The 25,117-nt window shown below is 40.5% G+C and overlaps 1 protein-coding gene across 4 annotated transcripts in view; it reads left to right on the top strand.

Annotated features, from left to right (window-relative positions):
• Window positions 1-24,649, top strand: part of LOC147615613 (uncharacterized) — a 52,882-nt gene extending 28,233 nt beyond the window's left edge. Inside the window, exon 2 of one of the 4 annotated variants that reach the window (XR_015262605.1) lies at window positions 23,888-24,649. The gene's annotated coding sequence lies outside the window, so the exon portion shown is untranslated. Of the gene's footprint in view, window positions 1-9,369; window positions 13,439-17,841; window positions 18,210-23,268; window positions 23,321-23,887 lie in introns of those variants that run through there. The other 3 variants (XR_015262607.1, XR_015262604.1, XR_015262602.1) reach the window with 3 other exon arrangements.
• Window positions 24,650-25,117: the final 468 nt, after the last annotated feature.

The following is a 25,117-nucleotide window of genomic DNA, read 5'->3' as shown; positions in this document are numbered from 1 at the left end:
TCGAGAGTGTGGCTAGAGTGACTGCCGGGAAGAGAGACCACTAGTGAGAGATTGCAGTATTTTCTTTGGTTGAAGCTTGCAAGCTAGAGTTCCTATAATTGTTTTCTAGATTTCAAAGAAGAAGATAGTGCAGTGTGAGGAATTTTTCTTGGATTAGAGCAGAGGGAGAGATGGAGGCCAGAGAGTGTTGTGGGAGGTGTGTCCCTTAGGATCTTTGAGGACGTGAACTTCGTTAAATACTTGATTCAGACTAAATTTGATCAACCGTAGCTGCTTCCATTAGCTGAGTACTAGTTTGTGTGAGAGAAAGACCTGCTGTTCGTGGTAGTGGTTTCAGAGTTTGAAGTTGTTTTCCGGCGGGATATATATGCGGGAGGATCCGAGAGCTTTATGATGTTTTCTTCTTTTGTTTTCACCCAAATCTCAGGGCTATTGAGACACTGTTGTGTTTTGTTTATCTAAAGCAAATAGAGTTTGGTTTGTGATAGTTATGAGTGATTGCCAAGTCCTTTGTTTGGAAGTTTCAGTTGTGATGACAATGTTGTTTTGGTTGAGTTCATGAAGTTAGAGAATCTGAGTGTGTGAGGCTGATGATGATTGGTTAGCTATTTTTGAGTCAATTGAGGTAGAATTAGAGTTGAATGTATAGAGTTAGTTGTGCCTGCTATGAGGTATAATCACTACAGGTTTAGGGACCTTGTTTTGGTTTGTCTGAGTTGAAGGGAAGTGATTGTGAGTCCTAACTAACTGTCAGAGGTCTGGGAGAAGTCAGCCTATCACTAGTCAAATGGGTTAAGGTCTGATGATGTTTCTGTGGCAGGCAGCTTGAGCTAGCTGTTGTTAGCAAAAGTGTCCATAAGGTTGGAGCATTGTGTGGTTTGAGTGGTTTGTAAATCTAGAGATGTTAGCAGATAGAGAGGAGAGAAAGCCTGCATTAGCTGAGTCAATTTAGTCAACTTTGAGAGGACAATCAGATCTGATGCAGCTTTGTGTCAGCTATAATCAATCACAGAGTAAAGAGATCAAAGTGTGATATCTCTTTAAGTTTAGAACTGCGCGAGGGCCTGAGAGTGTTAGAGGACATGTGAGATAAGATTTTGGTACAGTGGAGGTGATTAAATCAGCGGGTTCTGTTTCAGTCAGCTGGGGCAGTTCTCATCCTGCTTTAGATGAGAGAAAAGGCAGCAGAGGGTCGACTAGGTGTCTAGGAAGATCATGGGGTTGTGGAATTAAGGTGAGATGATGTTGGAGTACAATAAAGGAGACTAGAGCACCTATTTTGGATTTTTATTAGCATCAGCCATTCGGAGGCAGTTTACCAGCCAGTTCTGTGTTAGCTGGAGAGGTTTCTGATGATAAGCTGGATGTTAGCTAAGGCTTATAAGTGGAAGGTCAAATCCAACTTGAGAGAACAGCTAGAGGAGTTAGCTGGATGTGATTGGAGAGCTTGAGGAGTGTTTGGATGTTCGGTGGTATCAGCTGGAGGACTAAGGACAGGAGCCACGTTGATTGGTGCCCTTTGAGTTGGGATCTTGGTGTTCCCCAATTCTGATCCCAGTGTGTATTCTTCTTGTGTTCCTGTTGGTGTTGTAGTAGAGGCCATCACCTAGTCATCACACATGTTTTGGTGGCCCCATTGAGGATCAAAAGGTTCTTATCTAGGGCTTTGGTTAGCAGGTTGGAATCCACTTGTTCATATCAACTCAGGACCAATGGGGCTGGATTTGGTTATGATGTGTTTAGAGGTGAGAAGGGTGAGGATGTCACCTAGTTTCTGAGGAGTGTTGAGTTGTAGCCTTGAGGAACAATAGAGATGATGATTCCTACAAGTTGAAGTTGGTAAGTTTTTTGCTAGAGGATGCAGCTAGAGAGTGGTTTGAGTATGAAGTCATTGATGCTGAGATAAGAAACTGGGATAGGTTGAGGGAAGCCTTGAAGAGAAAATATGGGAAAGCTGATAGTACTAAGGACTTCTGGAAAGATTTGGGTAGGTTGACCCAAAGAGAAGATGAAGAAGTGTCAGATTTTGTTGACATGTTTGAAGTGGCTTGGAGGAGGATGCTCAAGAGTTTGGGAGAGAATTAGGTTCCTCTTGACTTTCTAAAAAAGGATAAGTCCATTGAGACATGAGAAGGTCAAGGAGAAGGTAGAGCTGAAAGATCAAAATTGCCATTCTATGTTGGACACAAGTGATGAAGGTGCTAGCATGAATCAGCATATTGGTGCGCATGAGTATATGGATAGGGGTCTGGATGGTGATATGGATACTTTGTCAGATGACACCTTGGAGGGTGTTTTTAATTTGTTTGAAGGATTTGTCGATCTAGGTAAGGCTGAACAGTTTGATGTTGATGTGGATGCTAGAGTGTGTGTGGGGATGATGAGCTAATGGATGCTGTTAGAGCAGGTTGTGGGATGTGGAAGTTGTGGATGGTGACCAGGAGATGCAGTTGGTTGTTGATGGGGGGTTTCTTTGTGATAGTGAGGATGTATTGGGGGAATGGTATGTAGGCTTCATGGAGGAGAAGAGAGTTGCTAAATGTTATGAGATGTGTGAGCTCAGTGTTGACAAGGATGGAGGGACAAAAGGAGGCTAGATGGTAAGTGTACATGGAAGATGCAACCTGATGATAAGGGCAAAACTCCGAGGTTGTCTCTTGATTGTGTGTAGGTGTTTGATCCACAAGGATGGCTCAGTTGAGCTGGTTGGTTTTGGAGGAGGGTGTTTTACCCTTTTGACCTTGGAGGGTATTGAGATGCGGATCATGGCTTTGTTGGTGGTAAATAGAGTTGTATAGAGTGGTTTGTGAAGTAATGAGCTTGAAGCACAAAGGAGACAGCGAAAACAAAACATAATTGTTTTCACCTAGGGGGTGGGCTATACGTGAGGGAAATATCAAGCCCATCCTAAACATGGAGTGTAGATAGATGTAATGTATAAATGATAGTGAGAGAAAGTTCCCAAGTGGCTAAAGACATGGTGACCAAATGAATAAACGCAGGTGCGTGAAACAAAAAAAAAAAAGAGTGCATGGGCGACCAAAAGAAGCGGGCAACGTAGGTTCTGAAAGGAAACAGGGTGACGACGACGAGAAAAGGAGAATTGGGGAAGTTTTCGAGTGTGGTTCATCGAGAGTGTGGCTAGAGTGACCACCGGGAAGAGAGACCACTAGCGAGAGATTGCATTGAAGTGTGTCGCCTGCAGGTTTGTTTTCTTTGGTCGAAGCTTGCAGGCTAGGGTTCCTGCAATTTTTTTCTAGATTTCAGAGACGAAGACAGTGCAGTGTGAGAGGAATTTCTTGGATCAGAGCAGAGTGAGAATTGGAGGCCAAAGAGTCTTGTAGGAGGTGCGTCCCCCCTTAGGATCTCTAAGGAGCTGAACTCTGTTAGATACTTGATTCAAACCAATTCTGATGAAGTGTAGTTGCTTTCCATTAGGTGAGTGATGGTTTGCGTGAGAGAAAGACCTGCTATTCGTGGCACTGTTGAGACATTGTTGTATTTTGTTTATCTGAAGCAGACAGTTTTAGTTTGTGATAGTGAGTGATTACCAAGTTCTTTGTTTGGAAGTTTCAGCTGTCAAGATGTTGTTTTGCTTAAGTTCATGAAGTTAGAGAATCTGAGTGTGTGAGTCTGATGATGATTGGTGAGTCATTAGTCAGAATCAGAGGTGAATATATAGAGTTAGCTGGTGTGTTAGCTTGTTGTTAGGTTTAATTAGGTGAAGGTGTAGGGACCTTGTTTTGGTTTGTCTAAGTTGAAGGGAAGTGATCCTAAGTCACACCTCACTGTTAGAAGTCAGCTATAAGCAGCTGTCAGTTGGGTTAAAGGTCTAATGATGTTTCTGTGGCAATTGTGAGTCAGTTGTGTTGTCAGTTGGGTTAAAGGTCTAATGATGTTTCTGTGGCAATTGTGAGTCAGTTGTGTTGTCAGCAAGTGTCCATAAGGTTGGAGCCTTGTGTGGTTTGAGTAGTTTGAACATCTAGAGGTGTCAATGGACGTAGAGGAGAGGAAGCCTGCATTAGCTGAGTTACCTTAGTCAACTTTGAGAGAACAATTAGATTTGAGGTAGCTGTGTGTCAGTTGTAATTAGTAGAGAGTTCAAACTGTGATATCTCTTTAAGTTTAGAACTTCCCGAGGGCCTGAGAGTGTCCGAGAACATGTGAGAGAAGATTCTGATAACAATGGAGGTGAGTGAATGAGCCGATTCTGTGAGGTAGTTCTTAGCCTGCTTCAGATCAGAGAAAGGGCAGCAGAGAGGGTCAACTAGGTGTCCAGGAAGGTCATGGGGTTGTGGCTTTAAGGTGAGCTGACGTTCGAGGACAATAAAGGAGACTAGAAGACCTCTTTTGTACTAGAGCTAGCATCAGCCATTCGGAGGTAGTTTGAGCTAGTTGGAGAGGTTTCTGATCAGCTGCTGCTGCTGGCAGTCAGTTGAAGTTAGCTAAGGCTTATAAGTTGAAGGTAAGATCTGACCTGAGAGGATAGCTGGAGGAGTAAGCTGGATCTAATTTGAGAGCTTGAGGAGTGTTTAGGTGTTTGATGATGGTGCCAGTTGGAGGGCTGAGGACAATAGCCACGTTGATTGGTTCCCTTTGAGCTGGGATCTTGGTGTTCCCCAGTTTTAAGACCATCACCATTCATCACACATGTTTTGGTACCCCCACTAAGGATCACAACGTTCTTATCTAGGGCTTGGTCAGTAGGTTGGAGTCCACTTGTTGATCAACTCAGGACCACAATGGGGATGGATTTAATTAGAGAAGGGTGTGAGGATGTCACCCAGTTTCTTAGGAGTGTTTAGTTGTATCCTTGAAGAACAGAGATAATGATTCCTAAAAGTTGAAGTTCGTAAGTTTGTTGCTAGAGGATGCAGCTAGATAGTCGTTTCACTATGAAGCCAGTGAATACAGGAAACTGGGAGATAGGTTGAGGTAAGCCATGAAGGGGAAATATCGGAGAGCTGACAGTCCTAAGGACTTGTGGAAAGAGTTGGGTAGGTTAACCCAAAGAGAAGATGAAGAAGTGTCAGATTTTGTTGACAGGTTTGAAGGCAGCTTGGAGGAGGATGCTGAAGAGTTTGGGAGAGAAACAGGTTTCTCTTGGCTTTCTAAAAAAGGATAAGTCCATTGAACTGCTACATGAGAAGATCAAGGAGAAGGTAGAGGTGAAAGACCCACTTACTTTGCGAAAGCCGTGAAGACTATTGTGTACCAGGAAACGAAGATGAAGAGGAGAGTAGGCTTGTGTATGCCATCCACTAGACCAGGTAGGGTTGTTGCGTTTGATTTGTTTAATGTGTGTCTTGCCAGAGAAAGTATGCAGGTTGTGGATCCCTATGTGAGTGAAGCGTCAGTGAATGCAAAGGCAATAGATCAGTGTGTTTGCAAAGCTGTAGAATGTGCAGGTTTTGCATGTCTGTGGACCCAACGTTGAAGATAGTGGATGCTGGCGAAGGGATGGAGTTTTGCCCAAAGGTTGGTGAGTCTGCTATGGAGGGGCAAGTGATCCCTAGTGTTTTGGAGATATGACAGGAGTCTGAGATGAGAATTGATTCATGAGAAGATGCCCATGTTGTGTCTACATGGTTGTTTGATGGTGTGGTAGAGTGTGAGGGTGAGAATCGGTCAAAATTGCCATTCTATGTTGGACACAAGTGATGAAGGTGCTAGCATGAATCAGTGGGTGTGCATGACTATATGGAGGATGTTGGTGATATGGGTACTTTGTCAGATGATGCCTTGGAGGGTGTTTTTGATTTGTTTGAAGGATTTGTAGATCTAACTGAGGTGGTTAAACAGTTTGATGCTGATGTGGATGCTGGAGTGTGTGTGGGGATGATGAGCTGATGGATGTAGTTAGCAGGTTGTGTGATGAGAAAGTTGTGGATGTTGACCAGGAGATTCAGTTGGCTGGATGATTTGGGCTCTTCGCTTGGTGGAGGTCAGGATGGTCTCGTTGGGGGTTTCTTTGTGATAGTGAGGATATATTGGGGGAATGGTATATAGGCTTCATGGAGGAGAAGAGAGTTTCTAAATGTTTTGAGATGTGTGAGCTCAGTGTTGACAAGGATGCAGGGAGAGGGAGGAGGCTGGATAATAAGTAAACATGGAATATGCAACCCGATGATAAGGGCAAAACTTTGAGGTTGTCTGATGAGAATGTGTGCAGGTGTTTGATCAAGGAGGATGGCTCAGTTCAGCTGGTTGGTTTTGGAGGAGGGTGTTGTACCCTTTTGATCCTGGAGGGTACCTTTATTGCTATGTAAGTAGATATGTATAGAGTGGTTTGTGAAGTGATGAGATTGAAGCACAAAGGAGACAGTGAAAACATGAATGTTTAGACCTAGCGGAGTGGGCTATATGCGAGTGAAAGATCCCTGACCCCTTCGTGTAATGAATTATGGGAACATCCACATTCCTTTACATCACATCACATCCTTTCACATCCACATCCACATCCATTTACATCACATCTCATCCTATCACATCCACATCCATATTCATTTACATTATATCACATCTTATCACATCCACATCCACATTCATTTACATCCCATCACATCTTATCACATCCACATCCATTTACATCACATCTCGTCTTTTCACATATCCTCGCATCTCATTCTCATCTCATCATTTACTTTCACATTCATTTACACCACTTCACATCCCATCCACATTCATTTACATCACACCACATCTTATCACATCCACTCACATCTTATCACATCCTATCACATCTCATTCACATCTCATTCACATCCTATCACATCCCATTCACATCTTATCACATCCATTCACATCCTATCACATCCCATTCACATCGTATTACATCTCATTCACATTTAGTAGCTTTTTCTACTTTGATACCGATGATGGAATTTTTTCTAAATTTCTGTCAATTGCTTGGCTTAGGTAAAGGTACTTTTTCTCGATGGATATTTTCATATTCTTTCTCAAATTTCTCAAGTGAATATATTCAATATTCTACTTTTGAGTAAAAGAATTCATGGGATTTACAAAAATCAATTTTACCCATATTTTTCAATAATGCTCAAAATTTCTCTTTTGATAAATACTCGTAATTTGAATTATGCTAAAAATTTCTCTTTTTTCATTTAATTTTTTGGATCTCAATTATTATGGGAATTCCTGTTTTTGTATTCAAGTGTAGTTGCTTTCCAATTCTAATCAACTGTAGTTGCTTTCCATCGACTAAGTGATGGACAATTCTGATCAACTGTAGTTGTTTTCCAATTCTGATCAACTGTAGTTGCTTTCCATCGTCTAAGTGATGGTTTGTGTGAGAACTGTCTGAGGGCATGAGAGTGTCAGAGGACATGTCAGAGAAGATTCTGGTACAATAGAGGTGACTAAATCAGTCGTTTTTATGTCAGTTAACTGAGGAAGTTCTCAGCCTGCTTTAGATCAGAGAAAGGGCAGCAAAGGGTCAACTAGGTGTCTAGGAAGGTCCTAGGGTTATGGCTTTAACGTGAGCTGATGTTGGAGGACAATAAAGCAGATTGGAGGACCTGTTTTGGACTAGGGTTAGCATCTGCCATTCAGAGGCACTTTACAGCCAGTTTTGTGTCAGTTGGAGAGGTTTGGTTATAATGTGTTCAGAGGTCAGAAGAGTGAGGATGTCACCCAATTTCTGAGGAGTGTTGAGTTGGTAGCCTTGAAGAACAATAGAGATGATGATTTCTATAAGTTGAAGTTAGTAAGTTTGTTGCTAGAGGATGCGACCAAAGAGTGGTTCGAGTATGAAGCCACTGATGCTAAGACAGGGAACTGGGATAGGTTGAGGGAAGTCCTGAAGAGGAAATATGGGAGAGCTAACAGTCCTAAAGATTTGTGGAAAGAGTTGGGTAGGTTGATCCAAGAGAAGATGAAGAAGTGTTAGATTTTGTTGATGACAGGCTTGAAGCGGCTTGGAGGAGGATGCTCGAGTTTTGGAGAGAATCAAGTTCCTCTCGACTTTCTAAAAAAGAATAAGTCCATTGAGCTGCTGCATGACAAGATCAAGGAGAAGGTAGAGGTGAAAGATCCACTTAATTTTGCAGAAGTCATGGAGCCTGCTATGTACTAGGAAAGGAAGATGAAGAGGAGAGCAGGTTTGTGTATGCCATCCACTAGGTGAGGTAGGGTTGCTGCGTTTGATTTACTTGATGTGTGTCTTGCTAGAGGCACAGTATGTAGGTTGTGAATCCCTATGTGAGTGAAGCGTCAATGAATGCTAAGGCAATAGATCAGTGTGTTTGTAAAGCTGTAGAAAGTGTAGGTTGCATGTCTGTGGATCCATTGTTGAAGATAGTGGATGCTAGCGAAGGGATAGAGTTTTGCCTAGATGTTGGTGAGTCTGCTATGGAGGGGCAAGTGATCCCTAATGTGCTAGAGATATCACAAGATTCTGAGATGAGAATTGATTCATCAAAAGATGCCCATGTGGAGTCTACATGGTTGTTAAATGGTGTGGTAGAGTGTGAGGGTGAGACTTGGTGAAATTTACCATTCTATGTTGGACACATGTGATTAAGGTGCTAGCGTGAATCAGTAGATGGGTGCGCATGTGTATATGGATAGGGGTCTGGATGGTGATATGGGTTCTTTGTCCGACGCCACCTTGGAGGGTGTTTTTGATTTGTTTGAAGGATCTGTGGATCTAGCTCAGGATGAACAATTTGATGCTGATGTGGATGCTGGAGTGTGTGCAGGGATGATGAGGTGATGGATGGTATTGGTAAGTTTTGGGATGAGGAAGTTGTGGATGCTGACCAAGAGACGCAGTTGGTTGATTTGGCTTTTTGTTTGATGGGGTTCAGGATGGTCTAGTTCGGGGAAATCTTTGTGATAGTGAGGATGTATTGGGGGAATGGTATATAGGCTTCATGGAGGAGCAGAGAGTTGCTAAATGTTTAGAGATGTGTGAGCTCAGTGTTGAAAAGAATGGAGGGACAGGGAGGACGCTGGTAAGTGTACATGGAAGATGCAACCCGATGTTAAGGGCATAACTCTGAGGTTGTCTGATGATTGTGTATAGGTGTTTGATCAAGGAGGATGGCTCAATTCAGGTGGTTGGTTTTGGAGGAGGGTGTTGTACCCTTTTGATCTTGGAGGGTATTGAGATGCTCGATCATGCCTTTGTTGTTGTAAATAGAGTTGTATAGTGTGGTTTGTGAAGTGATGAGATTGAAGCACAAAGGAGACAGTGAAAACATGGATGTTTTCATCGGGGGGGTGGGCTTCATGTGAGGGAAATCTCAAGCCCATCCTAAACGTGGAGTGTAGATACATGTAATGTATAAATGATAGTGAGAGAAGGATCCCAAGTGGCTAAAGATGTGGCGACCAAATGAATAAATGCAGGTGCGTGAAACCAAAAAAAGAAAGTGTATGGGTGATTAAAAGAAGCGGGCCACGCAGGTTTTGGAAGGACAGAGCGCAGCAATGAGGAGAAAGGAGAATTGGGGGATGTTTTCGAGTGTGGTTCATCGAGAGTATGGCTAGAGTGACCACTGGGAAGAGAGACCACTAGTGAGAGATTGCAGTGGAGTGTCTCCTACAAGTCTATTTTCTTTGGTTGAAGCTTGCAGGCTAGAGTTCGTATAGTTTTTTGTCTAGATTTTAGAGAAGAAGATAGTGCAGTGTGAGAGGAATTGCTTCGATCAGAGCGGAGGGAGACCTGGAGGACATAAAGTCTTGTAGGAGGTGTGTCCCCTTGGATCTCTGAGGAGCTGAACTCCGTTAGATACTTGATTCAAACCAATTCTAATCAACTGTAGCTTCTTTTCATTAGCGGAGTGCTGGTTTGTGTGAGAGAAAAACCTATTGTTCGTGTGGCAATGGTTTTAGAGTTTGAAGTTGTTGTCGTTGCCGCCGGGATCTATCTGTAGAGGATCCATGAGGTTTTTGATGTTTTCTTGTTTTGTTTGAACCCAGATCTCAGGGCTGTTGCGACACTGTTGTGTTTTTTTAATCTGTAGCATTAGACAAAGTTTGGTTTGTGACAGTTATGAGTTATTACTAAGTCCTTTGTTAGAAAGTTTTAGTTGTGAGATGAAGATGTTTTGCTTGAGTTCATGAAGTTAGAGAATCTGAGTGTGTGAGTTTGATGATGACTTGTGAGCTATTTTTGAGTCAATGTTGACTCAGAAATAGAATTTTGACTCAGTTAGAATTAGAGGTGAATGTATAGAGTCAGCTATGTGTCAGCCTACTGTCAAGTATAATCAGCTGAAATTGTAGGGACCTTATTTTGGTTTGTCTGAGTTGAAGTGAAGTGATCTAGAGTCACATAGCTGATTGTCAAAAGTCTATCAGAAGTCGGCCTATCAACAACCGGATGGGTTAAAGGTCTAATGATCCAGAGTCACAAGCTGATTGTCAAAAGTCTATCAGAAGTTAGCTACAACCGGATGGGTTAATGGTCTAATGATGTTTATGTGGCAGCTGTGAGTCAGCTGTTGTCACCAAGTGTTCATAAGGTTGGGGCCTTGTGTGGTTTGAACATCCAGAGTTGTAGTGGGACACAGAGGAGAGGAAGCTTGCATCATTAGCTGAGTTAGTTTAGTCAACTTTGAGAGGGCAATCAGATCTGAGGCAGCTATGTGTCACCTGTAATTAGCAGAGAGCTTAAAGTGTGATATCTTTTTATGTTTATAACTTCCTGAGGGCATAAGAGTGTCAGAGGACATGTGAAAGAAGATTCTAGTATAGTGGAGGTGACTGAATTAGGCGGTTCTATGTCAGTTAGCTGTGCTAAGGCAGTTTTTAGCCTGCTTTAGATCAGAGAAAGGGCAACATAGGGTCAGCTAGGTGTCCAAGAAGGTCGTGGGGTTGTGGCTTTAAGGTGATATGATGTTGGAGGAGAATAAAGGAGACTGGAGGACTTGTTTTGGAAAGGAGTTAGCATCAGCCATTCGGAGGCAGTTTACAGCCAGTTCTGTGTCAGTTGGAGATATTTCTAATCAGTTGGATGTCAACTGAAGTTAACTAAGGCTTATAAGTGGAAGGTCAAAGCTTTTGGAGGTTAGAGCTGACTTGAGAGTATAGCTGGAGGAGTCAGCTCGATCTGATTGGAGAGCTTGAGGAGTGTTTACATGTCCAATGTGGTGTCAACTAGAGGACTGAAGATAGGAGCCAGGTTGATTGGTTCCCTTTGAGCTGGGATCTTTGTGTTCCCCAATTCTGATCCCATTGTGTATTCTTCTTGTGTGTCTATTGGTGTTGTAGTAGTAGAGGCCATCACCCAGTGATCACACAACATCATGACATATGAGCATTAAGACATAATATTCAATATGTAAGTGAAGAATGATGTGTCTTGTTTACAGCAATGAGGCATGGAGTGATTTGATTGTAATTATAAAAAAATCTACTATGACCCTTCTTAATATTTCAATGGGTCTTGTTACATGACATACACATGCACAATGGGTGTTGTCACTTGATATACATACATGTGCACAAGGGTTTTGTTTAACCTCTTATAAATTGACAATGTTGTCTATGTTCTATGTTAATGCCACCTTCTTTACTTCGATTAAGTTTATGTTTAGATTTTTTAATGGTTTATTAGCAAAGCCTTAATATAGTGATACATAGATATAATTTTTTGGTTATTTATGTGATTTAAATGTGTCATCTTTTCTTCTTTGTTATAAATGGTACACCTAGTAGAGTGGGTTATAAGAGACCAATACTTGCTACGTAATCATGTGTGATTGCACTCAATTGAAGGTTACTTTTTGTACTCATTACACCTACCACATGTTTGTGCCTCTTTGAGTCTTAAAAATGGTATGCAAAATTAGGGCTCTTAAGCTCAGCTGAGTGTACTAGAAAATTAGGGCTCTTAAGCTCAGCTGAGTGTACTAGAAAATCATTGTAGGTTGATCCCTTATTCACTAGTGAGGATTGAGAATTGATTTAACATTAGTAAAGAGTGCATTTTAGTATGAGGGATATCTACTAAAAAAGGGGGAATTTATTGTTTTGCTATGTCCTAGGATGTGTCCTAGAATATTATTGTGTAGGCTAATTCCTTATGCATTGGTGAGAATATAGATAAGTGATATGGCATCACTAAAGAGTTAGTATATTTATTTCAATATGAAGAATATCTATTGAAAAAGGGAGCCTTTATTATTTCACTATGTAATGTGATGGAGTTGAGACACCTTCACACTGACATCTGGTCTACACTTTGACGAGAGGTAGAAAGTGATTTTAAGAAATATATTTCAAGTAAGAGGGAGTACAAGGTCATGTCAAAGAAGATGTTTTTTGTTTAAGAAGGAAACCATATGGTTATTGTCATTGTAGCATGCATACACTCTCTCAATGCGAAGTAGTGTCATTTTTGGTGGATATATTGCAATGTCATCCGAGTAATAAAACAAGGACAAGATCTTTACATGGAACATGCCACCAAGAAAAAGGTGGTTGAGGTAGAGAAGAAGCAAACAAACAAGAGAAGGCAAACTCAACAAATAGAACCACCAATTATTGGAAATGGTTGGAAGCAATTCTCAAGCTCTTATGAGCTAAATGTTAAATTATGATAACTTGTTCTTAGAGATAAGTTCTCTAATTATCATCTATACTTTGACTTAAGTATAAAGTCAATGAAGATATTATATCATCTCATGAGCTTATGGTTTCTATAATCCTTATTAGATGATGTTATGCATTGTCACTTCCTTTTCTCCTTTGATTACCTTTTAGTAGAAAGATAAGTGAAGATAAATAATGCTCTTTTTGGATAGGTCCCAAAATATTAGCAAATTGTTGTTAAAATTTATGGCTCAAGCTTCCTAATGAAAATCAACTATCTATTTAGATTTTAATCCTAATCTAATTAATATGTGTTTAGTGCTAAGATAAGCTAGGGTGAGTGATACCTAATAACAAACATGAAGAATCAACTAAGCTAACTAAGCTTAAGACTTAAGCACAATTAGGTTGCAAGATTGAGACTTGTAGTCATAAAAAGGCTTGAGAGCTTGCTTCATTTTTCATTGCTTGAAATGGTTCCCTTTTATATCAGGAGGTACACTCTTGGGCTTGTACATCAATGTGGGATAAGTTTCCACTCTTCTCTCTACCTTACATGTCACCTCAAATCTCAACACCCCCCCTCAATATACTGACGACCTATCTTTGAGGCCTAGAGGTCATCTCTACGAGTGAGATCTCCCCCTTGATATAGGAGACTTGACCTATCTTTGAGGTCTAGAGGTCTCTTCTAAGAGTAGGGTTACAAAGTTTGGCTATTTCATCTATCTTGACTACATGATCGGTACTAGAGGGTAGGATATACAAAGTTTTTAGAAAAGATGATTGGAGCTAGAGGTATCATTTTTTGCCAGAGAGTGACCATTTTTCACATAGTTGTTTTCTTGATTATGTTTGGAGTAGCAATGTTCTTCCAAGTGCCCAATCCTTCCACATGCATTATAAATTCTTTTTGGTTTACTTTTGAAATGACCATTTACAAGATGTGACCAAGCTTGCCAACAGTGATTACATCTTTGAGATGTTGATTGATTTATTCTTTGAAATCTCTCATCCTTTGTAAACAGTGCTTGTCCACTTGAATGTGATTTGAATGGTTCTTTATCCTTGAATTTTGATTCTTGTTCAAGTAGAGATGATTCTACATTTTGAAGTTTAGTGTTAGGTATATTTTTAATTGTAGCACAACAAGTGATTCATAAGGTTCTTTGTCAATTCTTTTTAACAATATGGAAATAGATTCATCTTCCTCAATGACTTTCTTTAATGCACTAAGTTGCTGCTTGATACCTTTGAATTTACTGATGTATTGTGCCATGGTCTTGGTCTCCTTCTTGTTGAGCTTGTAAAACTGCATGAGAAGGTTGATTGTTGAGCTCTTTGAGTCGGTGCCGAAAATCTTGTTGAGTTCTTGCCAGGCCAACTTGGCATCCTTGATACTAGCAATGTGACTAATCACATCATCATCAAGATTTTGAGCGATAAGACCCAATGCTTTGTTGTTTTGAAGTGGCTCAATCTCCACTTGTTCATCCTCAATTAGGTGACAAAGCCCCTTACGCATAAGCAAGTACATGGTCTTGCTTTGCCATGTGTTAAACCCATCACCCCCCATTAAATCTTGAGACGATTGTTACATGCTCCATGATGAGAAGGGAGTCTTACCTTGAGTCTTTATTTTAGTGCTTAGGCAGTGTCTAACCCTTTTACAAGTGATTGCTAATTATATGCTAGAGATAAACTCAATGCGATGAAAAAATCACTTAGGTTGAGCAATGCAAGTGGTTAAGATGGATTTTGATGCAATAGAGAGTTTTCCACAATGGAAAAATACTAATTTTTCAATTTCAACTTTGATTAAGCTTAATTGTTTCTAAATGAATGTTAATAATAGTGATTAAGTGCTAAGCACAATGATCAATAAGACTGCAACTTTGAGTCTTCAATTGACCTTGTGGAAGAAAGATTTGATGAGAATTTTTGCATAAGATTCTTAGGCTTGATGAGATGTGAATATTTGAGTAGAGAAAACCAGCTCAATAACTCCAAAATTAGTGAATTAAGTTGAAAAACAGGCTACTGGTTTTTCACTCATTGTAGCCAACATACCCACCAACCATTTTGCACAAGATTTGAGCTATAGATACCTTAAGGTATGTAGAACACACAGCTAGTAGGGCTTGCCCTAATTCAATGCACCCACCTCAATAACTCCAAAATTAGTGAATTAAGTTGAAAAACAGGCTACTGGTTTTTTACTCATTGTAGCCAACATACCCAACCATTTTGCACAAGATTTGAGCTATAGATACCTTAAGGTATGTAGAACACACAGCTAGTAGGGCTTGCCCTAATTCAATGCACACATGGCATATGGATCAAAAGACCAATCGGTGCATATTCACGATTTTCGACAGCACAGTGAATGAAATCGTCTAATTCCTCTGGTTGGAATGAGCACCTAGGTGAGGCCACTGTTTTGCTAGAGGGGATTTGAAAATGGTAAAGATAATAGGGAATACCAAGCTTTTCAATTTGGGCCACAAAAGAGGAAGGATGATAAGGTTGAGATTAAGTGGGTGTGCAAATGATTAATAGGCTGAGATTAGTGCAATGTGAGGTGAGGGAGATGAATGCTAAGATATAGGGAGCAAGAACTTGGCTCTGATACCATGTTGAGATTCATGGATCAAGCTTTCTAATGATAATTAACTATCTAATTAGATCCTAATCCTAATCTAGTTAACATATTAGTGCTAAGATAAGCTAGGGTGGGTGATACCTAATATAACAAACATGATGAATGAACTAAGCTAGGGTGGGTGATACCTAATATAACAAACATGATAAATGAACTAAGCTAAGCTTAAGACTTAAGAAAAATTAGGTTACAAGATTGAGACTTGTACTCATAAAAAGAGGCTTGCAAGCTTTTCATTGCTTGAAGTGGTCCCCTTTTATAGATGAGGAGGTACACACTTGGGCTTGTACATCAATGTGGGATAAGTCTCCACTCTTCTCTCTAGCTTATATGTCATCTCAAATCTCAACAATTGTGTCATCCATTATGTGTATTATGCTCCACTCTCCCTGCACACTATAGTAGACTAGGGTTGTACCCCTGATAATAAAAAACCATGATCTTACTATTTTCTCTCTCTCTCAAGAACAAGATCTTATGTTTCATTATGTCTTATGTTCTCTCATATATAATCATTAAAGTAGGCATTATGTTTAATTGCATGTGCTTTGCTCTTATGTTTTGCTTTCACACGTTCATTATCAAAGAAGATATAATCTTCAATAATGTTAGATCGTTGCATAACTTACATGGAGGGAACTTTAATTTGTAATTAGGGGCTAGAGGTTTTTAGGTGCAACATCATGCATGGTAGTCTTGCATATGGATTTGCCAAGGAATATAGAGCAGGAGGCATCGACATCAAGGTGCCCATAAATAGGGTGCTTCATATGTGAAGGAGATGATTTGGCAAGAAATTATCATTTGAACTAGGAATTGAGGGCCATAGTAGAGTTGAAAGATCCTTCAATATCATCGAAATCATTACAAATGAGTACTTTGGTTTAAGGATAAAGACATAGAGGTGATTCGTCTTCCAATGAGGTTGATATGCTTATTCTCGAGGGAAGAGCATTGATGAGAGGTGAACTCTTGTTTTGAAAGCAAGTGTATAACGAGCCTTTCACATGGCTTGCGGCGGGCAAGGCAACGCGGCACCGTGGAGCACGCCCATGTGGCAACACATGCTATGTGGTTGGTTGTGTGAGCACTCATGTGATCATGCATTAGAAGCATTTTCTCATGATTGGACATATGGAGATTTAAGTAGACATCAATTTGAGGATTATAAAGGCCAGATGTCTTAAGAGGCTAGATATGGATTAGAAGAGTGTGAAATGGTCAATTCATTAAGAGTGAATGTTTAAATAAATAAATTATGGATTATGTGAGAAGGGGTGAGGATTGGGAGTCATGCCCCTCCCTCACATTGGTGAGCTATGGCATGAAGAAGAAGACTATCCGTGTTGTTGTCCATCGAGGCAAAGCAAAGAGTATGAGGTTGTTAGAGGATCATCATTATTCATTGGTCATACCAAAGTTGTGAGTGGACATATCAACAAGGCCTTAATAATATTAAGAAAGTCTTACTAAGTTTCCGAAGCATATTTAAACCAGGGCCTTAAGCATTTTGAAGGTTACGAGGTTATAAGACCTTTGGAAAATGCAATAATCGATAAAAGAATGGAGTAGAAGAAGGATAAAAATAGAGGACACGAGGTTGAGTTGAAAGGCCAACTTGGCATCTTGACTACATCACCTCCCCCAAAACAAAACCCATGTGTCAGTTACACCCTCCCCACCCTACCTTGCCCCTCCCAATGAGCAGTTTGCCATCTCTTGGCCTTGCCTAGGTTGCCTTGCCCTTATCCTCCTCGGTTGGTCCTTTCAATGCTCCATCCCATCTCTATAGACCACTTTAAATTCTTCAAATGTTACTTTTAGTGCTAAAGTTTTACAAGAATTGTTCTCAAGGCCACTTCAAATTCTTCAAATTTTCCAATGGTACTTTTACCACTAAAGTTTTGCATCATTATATTAGAAAGTCAATCATGAAATACCTACCTTCTCGTCATAGTGATAATGGCCATGGCCTAGTGTACAGCTCCCAAGGCTACTTGCTTCCAAATTTGGGTTTTTTTTGGGACCTTGGCGGACTCCCATTGTGTGATCTTTTTTCTCGGTTCTTCATCGGATGATATCATGTTTTCTTTGTAAATATCATTTATATTTAGTATTGGGCTTAGTTTGTTTTAAAAAGCCATGTGAAGCTTTAGAGTTAGGACAGGTTTTTTTTTATAGCTTTTCAAGAAAGAAAATGTTGGGACTTAAAGCTATTTAAGGTTTAGGTCCTATTTGTGGAAGGGGATTGTAAAAAGAGAATTGGGGCTTTTGGAGAGGAGGCGCATGAAGCTCTAGAGAAGGAGCTTTGTTCTTAAAAAAAGCTTATATTTTTTCCCCCTCCCTCGTACGACGCCTACCTAAGAGAAGAGTTTTTGTTTTTATTTTGTTATTTTGTTTTTTTTGTTATTTTGTTTTGGTTTTTTTTGGGTGGGAGCTTTGAACTTCTTGTTTGCACATAAGTTCGTTTTTTTCGTTATTTGTCTCAATGCACTCTCGCTGAGAGAAGAAGGCTTGAAGCCTTTGTAGTTATCTTTCATTGGCTTTGAGAGAGAGAGAGAGAGAGAGAGAGAGGGAAAACATTCAATTTGTTGTTGCTATTATGCTTAACCGGATAAAAGCCAAGGCCATCGTCGTCTAAGGGGGCGACAAGGTGGATGCAGCAATAAAGTGCGGAAGTGCAACTGTGGCTAGAGGCACGCATTACGAGAGAGGCTTTCCAAGCACACCACATTACACAGGCTTTACAACCACACCACATTCATTACATGTGGGCTTGCTTACTTGGAACAATACCCTCTTAATGCTTCCACAAACACAAATTGATGTGATTTACCCAAATCCTCAAACGTATCTTTTTGGTGGCATAGGCGTGGAAGCCTCTCTTCGATATGGATTGCCGACTAGTATAAATTTCTTGTGTAGTGGGCATGGAAGCCTCTCTTTGACGTGGATTGCTGACTAGTATCAATTTCTAGTGATTTCTCTATCTCTTTTGCAGTATGGATGGTGATGTGTTTTACGCCAATTTTCCTTTATCTGTGGATGTGTTTCTTGCAAAGTATGTGTATGAGGGATTGAGATGTATTTGATGTTGAAAATCGGGTTGCAGGAATACGCGGGCGCATGCACGGACGCATGTGCACGCGTGCACGCACACACACAGAGTGGAGAAGCTCAAGGGAGCACACAATGAGATGATAGATAGATAATGAATGTGTGCTGTACAAAGTAGATAAGTATACCCCAAGATGGGTGTATACTAGCACATGGGAAAAAACCTCCTAAAGAGGGAAAAAGTGCCCCGGCTAGTCTTAGTGTGTTCACACACATCACTACCAAATATGGCTACAAATCTCCCCTGGGAGTGATGATGTGAACAAGGGTTGAGCTGGAACTAGAAGTACAGAGATATGCCAAGCTCTTTGGATTGTTAAGGAGCCCAGACTCGTCTTCACCAAAGGAAAGTAAGCTAAAGCTTTGCGAAAAGCTTCAAACTTCTCTCGTGGGAGAGCCTTCGTGAACAAATCTACCAAGTTGTCGTGTTAGCACATAGGTTGAGCTGATTTCCCTTATAGAGCATCTCTCCCTAACATAATGATAGTGCACCTCGATGTGCTTTGTCTGAGTATAAAAAACTGGATTCCTCGCAACTTCCATAACGCTCTGACTATTAGTGAAGATGATATGGCTAAGGACTTGCCAATACACAAATCAGCAATAAGGCGTCTCAGCCAAACACACTCAATGTAACCGTAAATGTTGCCCTATACTAAGCTTCACAGCAGCTAGAAGTGGCCACAGTGGGTTGCTTTCTTGTTGAGCCATGATATACATGAATCACCAAGGCGAAAGCAAAAACCACTCTCGTGGAGACTCTTGTGTCATAACATCTAGCCTAGTCTGAATTTGTAAATGCATGCAACTGTGATTTACCCCCCTTGGGATAAAATAACTGAAAGTGCTTAGTGCCTTTTAGGTAACGAAACACTCGTTTGACAGATTGCCAATACTCTGTGCTTGGGCTATGCAATCTGCTTAATATTGAGACCACATATTGAATGTCAAGCCCAGTGTTACACAAAAAGATAAGCTTTCATATACATCTAGCCTGTATAGGCCATAAGGCAAAGTAATAGAAGCAACAATTATCTTGCCCTAGTACATATAATATATCTGAAAGCATAATTGTTCCACCATTTGCAGCATTGAGAACAATTTTACCAACTCCTTTTACAAGATATGAGGAGTTGTTTACACAAAGTTACAATGTTTTTCTATGGAGAAAATTCAAGTGATGAGAACAAACTATGATGAGACGTAATGTGCTTACTAGCACCACTGTCAAAATACTTCTGTACATACATCCTTATGCGAAGGGTCATAGCTGCAATGCACAATGAAAGCCCAATCATCATGTGCATAGTTTGTAGATTCCTTATTTTCTACATTTGTTTTGTTGATGCATCAGCTACAACCATACCTGAGTCTTTCTTTTTCTCCTTCTCTAATCGTTTCCTGCACTCATTAATGTAGTGACCAACTTTCTTGCAATAGTTGCATTTGCCCTTTTTCTTTGGCTTGATGCCTTCCTTGTCTCTAGGCTTGCCCGATGACTCTGATTTTGGTTTGAAACTACCCTGAGGAAAGGATTTACGTTTGTGTTTTTGTTGACTGGAAGTAGTAAAAGCCAAACCTCCTATACGTATGACATATTTGTTTTACGTGGATTGATCTTCTTGTAAGAGCATAGAAACAAACTCTTTAAAATTCAAGGTATTTGGATTGCCTTTCATCATAAGTCTGATGGTAGAAACAAAACTTTGTTACGAGTCAGGTGACATATTTAAGACAGTAGACACCAATGAACTGTCAAGATATATCTCATCAACACTGGCCAACTGCTCCTTAAAATCCTTGATTTTTGGAAGGAAACTATCCATGGAGTCTCCCTCATCCATATGCTCTGACTCTAATTACTTGCGTCGTATATAAGAAACACGTGCTTCATTACATACCTGGTATAATAACATAAGTGTATCCCAAGCATGTTTAGCACTCCCTTGCATGACCGAATGTGAGGAATGATACTCCTCACAACTAACAAAGCAAGCAACACATGTGCCTATGCATCTCTTCCATCCCACTTTGTTTATTCCTGCGCATAGGAGGTATGCTATGTTGTGGTAATGCACCATGTGAAACTGAGTCCGTGTCTGCAGATGTGCCTTCTATATCATGTTCATCAGAAAAACCAGGATGTTTCTCAATGCTAGCCACAACATTCTATATCCATTTTGCTACCAATACATGCCGCATCATATAGGACCATAACGAGTAGTTGGTCCCATCAAGCTTATCCTCAATGGGATAACATCCAAAATACATCAATTTCTGTCATTTTTGATAATAGCCAAGCAAGTAATCATGCAATCTGCAAAGTGCTGAGTGCTCTTTGATGCAACCAAGGTGGCTACTTGATAAAGTCGTTTTGATAATGGAGACCTACAAGGTGTATGAAAGAAATGCAGAGTATAGTGAGTAGTTACTTGTAAGATGCAAACAAAGAGTGATGTCACTAAAGTGAAGCCTGTAGATGATTTCTTGTACATCTACACACTTGTTTGTAGTAGAACTTACGAAACTACTCCAAAATCTGATGAAGAACAATGTAAATCCGATTCCCAAAGATGTCTACAAAAAAATCAAAAACCGTGCGAATGTCTCCTAAAACGTGCTTGGAATGAAAATCTGACCGAAAAACTACACACTTCACAGTTCTCTTTCTTCTCCCAAAAGGGCTTCTTGATCTGATTTAAGAAGATAGGAGACTTGGGGTGGGGTAGGCAGCAGCACAGGGGTGAGGAGCGTATGCTCTAATACCAAATGTTAGAAATAGGGTTGTAGGAATGCGCGTGCACGTGCACGTGCACACACGCACACGCACACGCACACGTACACGCACAGTGGAGAAGCTCAAGGGAGCAAACAATGAGATGATAGATAGATAATGAATGTGTGCTGTACAAAGAAGATAAGTATACCCCAAGATTGGTGTATACTAGCACGGGGAAAAAAACCTCCTAAGGAGGAAAAAGTGCCTCGGATGGTCCTAGTGTGTACCAAAAATGGCTACATTTGGTAGTACAAGCTTTTCGTATGAGATTAGGGCCCATTGAGAGCCTTACAAAGTTGTGTGGATGGAAATTGAGGATTTGTCAAAGGCTCCTCAAAGTCTGTTTAGGAGTTTGTGTGGCAAAGATTAATCACAAATATACATGTTTTGAGCATGGTGGCTCAAGGTTCAACTTGCCACTTCTAGACCTGAGGCTACATTTGTGAAGCTAAATCATAACCCATAGCTCCTAGCTATGAGGCTACCTTTGTAAAGCTAAACCACAAGTGGCGGCCCAACATGTAGCTCTTAGCCCTAAGACTATCTTTGTGAAGCTAAATTGCTTTATTGATGCTTTGGACCCTGTGTTGCAAAGTAAGGTTTGAGGATGAAGGCCGGCCACTCTCTTCAAGATGCAATCTGGATTGCTAAGGAGAAAGAGACAAAGATGCAAGTTGCTCAGTGTCCTCCATCATCTTTGAAACCAGCTCCTACACAAATGCATGTTTTTTCTCCTCCAGTAGGTGAGAGTTTAGTGGATTGATGAGTTTGCTAACCTTCGAGTTTAGTTATTGTTGGCAGCAACAATGACAACCCAAAAATACCTTCGAGTTTAGTTATTGTTGGTAGTTGAGTTATTGTTGGTAGCAACAACAACCCCCCAAAAATACCTAGCTTAGAGAAGGGGGTGGCCTAAATGGAGCATTTTTCCAAGAACATGGCCATATGTGTTGCAATTGTCCAAAGATCTCGGAGGCCAATCCATCTTCTATGCTAGGAGCTAATGTATTGGATGTGTCTATTGAAGATTTAGCTTTAGGAGGCATGGGGCACTATGAATAAGTCAAGGCAGAGGTCCTTGTGGGTAAAAGAACTCATACTCAAATGGAGGTAAACACGGAAGAGGCTAAGACTTCTCATGCAGCACAAAAACCTAAGAAGAGCTTGAGGAAGATTGGATTGGGTGATGGTGCCAAGGCCTATGGTGCCAAGGTCTATGACTTGATAGAAAGTCTATGGACACTCAAGGTGGACATGACTGTTTCACAAATTTTGGCTATTAGTCCAAGCATGAGGAAATAGTGGTCCTGAGCTATTAATAAAAAGTCATCCTCCAAGCGATGGTCCAAGGGAGTTCATAAAGATGCAAGTGATGTTACGATCCATTTGCATGATGATTTGCCAGTATGATGTGATTATTTAGAGCTTAACTATTCATGGAGCCTACATTAATGGAGGAGTAGCCACCATGTTACCATGGAAAAATTTGGGCTTCATTGCCACCATGAAGTTTTTCCTTTTCCTTGTTTAGCCTTACACCCAAGATCCTCTCATAGCTACTGATTTTTCACTACCCATAGGTGCCCACACCTGCCCATAGGTGCTTAATTATCTGCCTGTAGTAGGTGATGCCACTGAGAAAGTACCAAGGCGATTTTTGAACCCAAGATCTCTTGGTCCTAGGCAAACACCTTCACCACTTGAGATTTCACATCATTGGTTGAAGCTTTTCCTTTTCATATCAAGTTGTCCCTTATAATTCTTGTGTGAGAGCTTTTGGGAGGGATGATTAAGAAGCTTAACATTGATATATGTGGTATGCAAGTGCCTTTGTATTTTTAGGTTATTCCTACCAAGGCGGATCGAGTGGCCCACCCTCTTATCTTAGGAAGGCCTTGGATGTAGCGAGTGAACATGACCCAAAAGTGGAAGATGAGAGATTTTCTTATGCAATAAACAGTGTGACCATCGAATACAGTACAACATTCAAAGTGGGCAAGCTCGAGATTAGGAAAAGGAGGAGACCTCCTATGATAGTGAGAGTATGACATAGATGCTACTAACTCTTCTTATGATGATGATGATGATGATGAGGATTCCCCACTCAACAAGATTTCTATGTATGTGTTTGGGGTTTTGATGTTTTGGATAGGGATACCATGCCAGCACACGAGAGGAGGACTAACAATGCAAAGATGCTTGAGTCTTCTTTGAGACGGAGGAAGAGAAGGAGGATTACCTTAATATGCTTGATGGTTTTCCCTAACTAACTCTTTACTACAAAGTAGATAGGCCTTTGACAAATGACTATGATTGAGCACAAGATAGATTTGAAGCTTAAAGCAAAGCTAGCAGTACAATGACTTCGAAGATTGGGGACTATGTAACATGATGCCTTGAAGATAAAGATTAATCAACTTTTAAAAGTAGGCTTTATCTTTCTCATGGAGAATTCAAGATGGGTTTCACCCATGGTGGTGTCTCCAAATAATAGGGGTAAAGTGGCATATATGTATTGATTTTTGACCTCTTAATATTTGCACAAAAGGGATCACATCATCCTCTTCCTTTCCAAGAGATTCTTGATCATGTGGTGGGTCATGAGATGTATATGGTATGTGATGGATATTCGGGCTAATTTTAAATTTGAATCACCAAGAAGGACCAATTGAGGACTACTTTCATCATAGCTCGGGGATGCTTTGCTTATTGTGTGATGCCCTTTAGATTAACAAATGCACTGATAACCTTTCAATGTTTTATAAATGCAGTGCTTGAGCCATCTCTTGGTATGTTCCTTCATGTCGACTTGGATGATTTTTGTATCTACTCTTCTAGGATTGGGCACCTTGAGAAGTTTTGTCAAGATTTTGAGAGTCTTGATGAGGCTTAAGGATATCCCAACCCTTCCAAATGTCACATTGTTGAAGCTAAGGTTTGGTTGCTTGGCCATGTGGTTTCATTTGATGGTATCACTATGGATATCGAGAAGATGGAGGCTATTCTTTCTATACCTATTCCCAAATTGGCTTGTACATTGTTGACTTTTATCAAGAAGGTTAAGTAATACACATGTTTCTTAGACAATCTTGCATAAAATCTCTATCCTCTTCATCGTCTTACTTTTCAACCACATGCTTATGTTGAGATTGATGCACATCGAGCCGTATTTTAGGCCACAAAGCAAGCCATTGTGGAGGCTCCCATTCTTATGCCTCCTATTGGAATGAAGAGTTCTATGTGTCTTTGAGTGTTGGCCAAGAGGCTTTGGGGGCTATCTCTTGCAAAACGGTGAATAAGGTGTTATGTGGCCAATCTACTACATTGGGTGTGGTGATGCTTCCTATGGAGGTATATATACTTGTGGCTATGGATTACATGACATGATGGGATGAGGCTAAGGCTACCCATGATGCTACTACCAAGATGGTGGTAAAGTTTCTTGTGGAGCATGTGTGCTCTCATTTTGGTAAACCTTTGGAAATTCTTACTAAAAATGGGTGAGGTTTTCAAGGTGATCTTTTGAGAGAATTGATGGCTAATTTTTTATTATTAAACATTGATGCTTGTCTCCTTTTACTATTCACAATGCAATGGGTTGGTTGAGAAGACCAATGGGATCTTGTGTAGCATTATTTCTAAGATTGTAAGGACAAGCCTCGTCGTTGGGAGGATGAAGCTCTTCTTCATGCCTTGTGGGCTTATCGCACAACATATAAGGTGGCTTTGGGGTTTACTCCTTTCCACCTTATCTATGGTATGGATGTTATTCTTCCTATTGAGCTCAAAGTGCTTAGCTTTTAAATAGCTCTTCCTCATGGATGGGGAGATTAAGAGGCATTGGCACAATGCCTTTGTCAACTATATGTGTTAGAAGATGATGGAGACCATGCTTTGGAATGATTTGAGAAGCAAGCTGCACATTCAAAGTAACCATTTGACAACAAATTTAAGAATAAGGAGGCTTATGGATGCTTGTTTGAATAGGTTTGATTGTAGGT

This window comes from Cibotium barometz, chromosome 39 (assembly GCF_041138505.1).
Source record: "Cibotium barometz isolate CiBa-2024 chromosome 39, ASM4113850v1, whole genome shotgun sequence".
Classification (NCBI taxonomy): domain Eukaryota; kingdom Viridiplantae; phylum Streptophyta; class Polypodiopsida; order Cyatheales; family Cibotiaceae; genus Cibotium; species Cibotium barometz.
This window is presented reverse-complemented; position numbering and strand designations above follow the sequence as displayed.